This window comes from Oncorhynchus gorbuscha, linkage group LG18 (assembly GCF_021184085.1).
Source record: "Oncorhynchus gorbuscha isolate QuinsamMale2020 ecotype Even-year linkage group LG18, OgorEven_v1.0, whole genome shotgun sequence".
NCBI lineage: Eukaryota > Metazoa > Chordata > Actinopteri > Salmoniformes > Salmonidae > Oncorhynchus > Oncorhynchus gorbuscha.
In genome coordinates, this window is record NC_060190.1 from 63,561,430 (window position 1) to 63,568,472 (window position 7,043).

Below are 7,043 nucleotides of genomic sequence, written 5' to 3' on the forward strand. Positions count from 1 at the left end.
TGTATGTATGTATGTATGTATGTATGTATGTATGTATGTATGTATGTATGTATGTATGTATGTATGTATGTATGTATGTATGTATGTATGTATGTGTGTGGCCTCTATAAGCCCTAGGCCTGTAAGAATTAATTGAGTCAATCTTATTGCCACTTCAACGTGGGGAGGGGGGTCATTCTTGTGGGTCCGGGTAAGGATTTGGACATAGCTAAAAGTGTTTTTTGAATTTTTAAAAATTGTACCTTTATTTAACTAGGCAAGTCAGTTGAGAACAAATTCTTAGTTAGATGATTGCCTACACTGGACAAACTGGGACAATGCTGGTCCGTAGGTGCGCCGCCCTATTGGACTCCCAATCATGACCGGTTGTGATACAGCCTGGAATCAAACCAGGGTGTCTGAAGTGACGTCTCTAGCACTGAGATGCAGTGCCTTAGACTGCTGCGCCAATCGGGAGTCCCGACTAGCCTACTAGTAAAAGTACAGTCGTGGCCAAAAGTTTTGAGAATGACACAAATATTAATTTTCACAAAGTCTGCTGCCTCAGTTTGTATGATGGCAAATTGCATATACTCCAGAATGTAATGAAGAGTGATCAGATGAATTGCATTTAATTCCAAAGTCCCTCTTTGCCATGCAACTGAACTGAATACCCCCAAAATATTTCCACTGCATTTCAGCCCTGCCACAAAAGGACCAGTTGACATCATGTCAGTGATTATCTCGTTAACACAGCCTCCTTTTGAAGAGGACAAGGCTGGAGATCACTCTGTCATGCTGATTGAGTTCTAATAACAGACTGGAAGCTTCAAAAGGAGGGTGGGTGCTTGGAATCATTGTTCTTCCTCTGTCAACCATGGTTACCTGCAAGGAAACACGTGCCGTCAACATTGCTTTGCACAAAAGGGCTTCACAGGCAAGGATATTGCAGCATGTAAGATTGCACCTAAATCAACCATTTCTCAGATCATCAAGAACTTCAAGGAGAGTGATTCAATTGTTGTGAAGAAGCCTTCAGCATGCCCAAGAAAGATTCAGCAGCAGGATTGGGGCACCACCAGTACAGAGCTTGCTCGGGAATGGCAGCAGGCAGGTGTGAGTGCATCTGCACGCACAGTGAGGCAAAGACGTTTTGAGGATGACCTGGTGTCAAGAAGGGCAGCAAAGAAGCCACTTCTCTCCAGGAAAAACATCAGGGACAGACTGATATTATGCAAAAGGTACAGGGATTGGACTGCTGAGGACTAGGGTAAAGTAATTTTCTCTGATGAATCCCCTTTCCGATTGTTTGGGGCATCCGGAAAAAAGCTTGTCTGGAGAAGACAAGTTGAGAGCTATCATCAGTCTTGTGTCATGCCAACAGTAAAGCATCCTGAGACCATTCATGTGTGGGGTTTCTTCTCAGCCAAGGGAGTGGTCTCACTCACAATTTTTCCTAAGAACACAGCCATGAATAAAGAATGGTACCAACACATCCTCCGAGAGCAACTTCTCCCAAACATCCAGGAACAGTTTGGCGACAAACAATGCCTTTTCCAGCATGATGGAGCACCTTGCCATAAGTCAAAAGTGATAACTAAGTGGCTTGGAGAACAAAACATCGATATTTTGGGTCCATGGCCAGGAAACTCCCCAGACCTTAATCCCATTGTGAACTTGTGGTCAATCCTCAAGAGGCGGGTGGACAAACAAAACCCACAAATTCTGACAGACTCCAAGCATTGATTATGCAAGAATGGGCTGCCATCAGTCAGGATGTGGCCCAGAAGTTAATTGACAGCATGCCAGGGCAGAGTGCAGAGGTCTTGACAAATAAGGGTCAACACTGCAAGTATTGACTCTTTGCATCAACTTCATGTAATTGTGAATAAAAGCCTTTGACACTGAAATGCATGTAATTATACTTCAGTACTCCATAGTAACATCTCGCAAAAATATCTAAGGACACTGAAGCAGCAAACTTTCATTCTCAATTTTTGGTCACAACTGTAGTATCCTATTATATATTACATCTACAAATAGTAGAGGTTTTGTCTAAATAACACAGAAGTTAATCCAATTCCTGGTCTCTCACTACAATTTCACTTCAATTCACTTTGAGTCGCAGGGAACTGTTCTGGTGTGATCATTGCTGCTTCCAGCAGGGTTGATAAGGTACCGCTGGGTTCATTACAGTTTGTCACTGGCAGCAGACATCATGTTCAATGCCTTAATGCTTTGCATACTAATCCTCAGGCCTAGTGATCGAGGCCCAAGCAAAAGCAGCCCAGCCTGATGTTGTCAAACCCAGGAGCACTGAGCCTCATTGTTCAACAGCACCTAACCAGGACTGTGTCTGAAATTGCACCCTATTCCCTATATAGTGCACTGCTTTTACCCATAGAATTGGGAGTTGTGGGTTTGTGTCAGTCCCCTACTAACCCATCCAAGCAGCCTTTTCCTCGGAAATGTCAGACATATAAGGTTATCTATCTGCAGTCATAAATGCTCCTGCACAGAAGCGAGGCTCTTCATGTAATTTTTCGGCTTGATCAAACAAGACAGGTTTGAAATAAGGTGTAGTGGAGGTTGTGGTGGTCAATTTGTGATCCATCCTCAGAAATGAAAACGTGTTGACTCCAAGGGTGAACAATGTTAGAGCTGTGATTAGTTGTCATATGGAAAGTCTACTTTGTACATGGCATAATTTACTGAAGGAAACTAGATTAGTCCCATACAGTAGCACAGGCTTGCTGTATGATAAATTAGACGAGTCCCTTTAAAATAGAGACACCTGCCCGCCATGTTGCTAATTGTTGTTAATTATATTACCGATGGCTTGTTTGTCATCTATTAAAGTGACATGAGAAGGAGATAGACTTTCTCTGAAAACACATGTTCCACGGTGCTAAAGCACAGAGAGAAGTGCAAATGGTCCTTGTGGACTGCTGATTGCAGCAACACCATCTATCCCCCTGTAGATGCAAGATAGTGCCACTGAAATTAGGAATGGGCCTGTTTTATCAGGGCGATATAGTGAGGAATATGTGGAGGCCACCAGTGTGAAGGACTCCACACTCTGAGTTGTGGAAGGCATGTTGTGTGCACTGCCGCAGGCTTAAAATTGACTTAGTCAGACTAAACCGTGTCTTAATTGATGGTAATGAGAGCGAAGTTACAGGACTTAAGTGGGGATAAAGGGTGAAGCTGTGGTGATTTAGGCACAGTGGAGTTCAGGGGAGAGGTCCAGAGGAGCGGCAAACATTAGGCTTTGAGTGACTGGCATGCTCTCTTAGCCACTGAGACAATCCATTCTGTCCCCTCAGCCACACACACTCACAAACTGCATGCTCTCTTAGCCACTGAGACAATCCATTCTGTCCCCTCAGCCACACACACTCACAAACTGCATGCTCTCTTAGCCACTGAGACAATCCATTCTGTCCCCTCAGCCACACACACTCACAAACTGCATGCTCTCTTAGCCACTGAGACAATCCATTCTGTCCCCTCAGCCACACACACTCACAAACTGCATGCTCTCTTAGCCACTGAGACAATCCATTCTGTCCCCTCAGCCACACACACTCACAAACTGCATGCTCTCTTAGCCACTGAGACAATCCATTCTGTCCCCTCAGCCACACACACTCACAAACTGCATGTTCTCTTAGCCACTGAGACAATCCATTCTGTCCCCTCAGCCACACACACTCACAAACTGCATGCTCTCTTAGCCACTGAGACAATCCATTCTGTCCCGTCAGCCACACACACTCACAAACTGCATGCTCTCTTAGCCACTGAGACAATCCATTCTGTCCCCTCAGCCACACACACTCACAAACTGCATGTTCTCTTAGCCACTGAGACAATCCATTCTGTCCCCTCAGCCACACACACTCACAAACTGCATGCTCTCTTAGCCACTGAGACAATCCATTCTGTCCCCTCAGCCACACACACTCACAAACTGCATGTTCTCTTAGCCACTGAGACAATCCATTCTGTCCCCTCAGCCACACACACTCACAAACTGCATGCTCTCTTAGCCACTGAGACAATCCATTCTGTCCCCTCAGCCACACACACTCACAAACTGCATGCTCTCTTAGCCACTGAGACAATCCATTCTGTCCCCTCAGCCACACACACTCACAAACTGCATGCTCTCAACAACAACATGGTAGAACCATCAACTTCACAGGTTCACTCTAGCCATCGAAACCAGCTTTAGCCCATTGCAGTTGCCTCAAAGGGGTTTTCAGTGTTTGTTTTTGAATAATTATTTAGCATTAACCTATTTAATCCCATCGGTCACGTAAAAACGTTTTCAGTTATAAGGCTCTAAAAATGTTACTGAATGATCTATCAATGCATTTCCAATAAATATTTAAATAATAAAGGGTCTCAATGAATGATGTGCAGTGTCACATGTCACAACGGCTGGCCATGCCTTCCTCCTGGCTACTCCAACCTCGGCCAACAGCTCCACCCCCCCGCAGCTACTCGCCCACGCCTCCCCAGCTTCTCTTTACCCAAATTCGGATAGCAGATGTTCTGAAAGGACACTACACCTCGTTTGGAGGTTAGATTGCACAGTGTCCATAAAAATGCCAGACTACGGTTTGCAACTGCACACAGGGACAAAGATCGTACTTTTTGGAGAAATGTCCTCTGGTCTGATGAAACTAAAATAGAGCTGTTTGGTCAAAATGACCGCTATGTTTGGAGGTAAAAGGGGAAGGCTTGCAAGCCAAAGAATACCATCCCAACCGTGAAGCACGGGGGTGGCAGCATCATGTAGTGGGTGTGCTTTGCTGCAGGATGGACTGGTGCACTTCACAAAATAGATGGCATCATGAGGAAACACAATTATGTGGATATATTGAAGCAACATCTCAAGACATCAATCAGGAAGTTAAAGCTTGGTCGCAAATGGGACTTCCAAATGGACAATTACCCCAGGCATACTTCCAAATTGGCAAATTGGCTTAAGGACCTCAATCCTATTAAACATTTGTGGGCAGAACTGAAAAAGCGTGTGCGAGCAAGGAGGCCTACAAACCTGACTCAGTTACACCAGCTCTGTCAGGAGGGATGGGCCAAAATTCACCCAACTTACTGTGGGAAGCTTGTGGAAGCCTACCTGAAACATTAAACAATTTAAAGGCAATGCTACCAAATACTAATTGAGTGCATGTAAACTTCTGACCCACTGGGAATGTGATGAAAGAAATAAAAGCTGAAATAAATCATTCTCTCAACTATTATCCTGACATTTCACATTCTTAAAATAAAGTAGTGATGATAACTGACCTAAGACAGGGAATTTTTACTAGGATTAAATATCAGGAATTGTGAAAAACTGAGTTAAAATGTATCTAGCTAAGGTGTATATAAACTTCCGACTTCAACTGTATACACCGACATTGCTCATCCTAATATTTCTTAATTCCATTATTTGACTTTTTAGATTTGTAGTTATTGTTGTGAATTGTTAGATACTACTGTACTGTTGGAGCTTGTATCAGAAGCATTTCGCTGTATAATATGAGTATGAGACCAATACAATTAATGATCTGATTAGATTTTTATTTGTCTGTGTGTTTATGAGAGAGGGAGACAGAGAGCGTGTGAGGAAGGGAGAGTGTGTGTGTGTCCGTGTTAACTGAAGAGTAAAGAAGGTTTCATGCTGTGTTTTCCCCTTACTGTCACAATGAAATACATGTCATTATGCACGTACAGTGCCCTTCAGAAAGTATTCATACCCATTGACTTATTCCACAGTTTGTTGTGTTACAGCCGGAATTCAAAATGGATTCTAGATTTTATTTCCCACCCATCTACACACAATACCCCATAATGACAAAGTGAAAGCATGTTTTCATTTTTTTTATTTCAGGAAATATATTGAAAATGAGACACATATATATCTAATTCACCTTTGGCAGCGATTACAGCTGTGAGTCTTTCTGGGTAAGTCTCTAAGAGCTTTGAACACCTTGATTCTACATTATTGCACAATATTATTTTTTAATTTCTTAAAACGCTGTTGAGTTGGTTGTTGACCTTTGTTAGACTTGCCATAGATTTAAGCTGATAAAGTCATAACTGTAACTAGGCCACTCAGGAACATTCAATGTTGTCTTGGTAATTAACTCTGGTGTATATTTGGCCTTGTGTTTTAGGTTTTTTTCCTGCTTGAAAGGTGAATATGTCTCACACTGTCTGTTGGAAAGAAGACTGGACCAGGTTTTCCTCTAGGATTTTCCCTGTGCTTAGCTCTATTCAGTTTATTTTTATAATAAAAAAAAGCCTTAGTCCTTATCGATGACAAGCAAATGTTATTTGTCACATTCGCTGAATACAACAGGTGTAGACCTTAAATTGAAGTGCTTTCTTACAAGCCCTTAAACAACAATGTTTTAAGAAAGAAAGATAAGTAAAAAATAGAAAATAAAACTAACAAATAATTAAACTGCAGCAGTAAAATAACAATAGTGAGGCTATATACAGGGCGTACCGGTACAGAGTCAATTTGCAGTGGCAACGGTTAGTAGAGGATAGAACATGATGCAGCCTATAACATAATGCAGCCACCATCATTCTTGAAGATATTAAGATGTGTTGGATTTTCACCAAACATAACGCTTTGTATTCGGGACATGAAGTTAATTTCTTTGCTACAGTTTTGCAGTTTTAGTTTAGTGCCTTTTTGGAAACAAGATGCATGTTTTTGAATATTTGTATTCTGTACAGGCTTCGTTATTTTCACTCTGTCATATACAGGGCCTTGCGAAAGTATTCGGCCCCCTTGAACTTTGCGACCTTTTGCCACATTTCAGGCTTCAAACATAAAGATATAAAACTGTATTTTTTTGTGAAGAATCAACAACAAGTGGGACACAATCATGAAGTGGAACGACATTTATTGGATATTTCAAACTTTTTTAACAAATCAAAAACTGAAAAATTGGGCGTGCAAAATTATTCAGCCCCCTTAAGTTAATACTTTGTAGCGCCACCTACAAATACTTTCGCAAGGCACTGTAGGTTAGTAT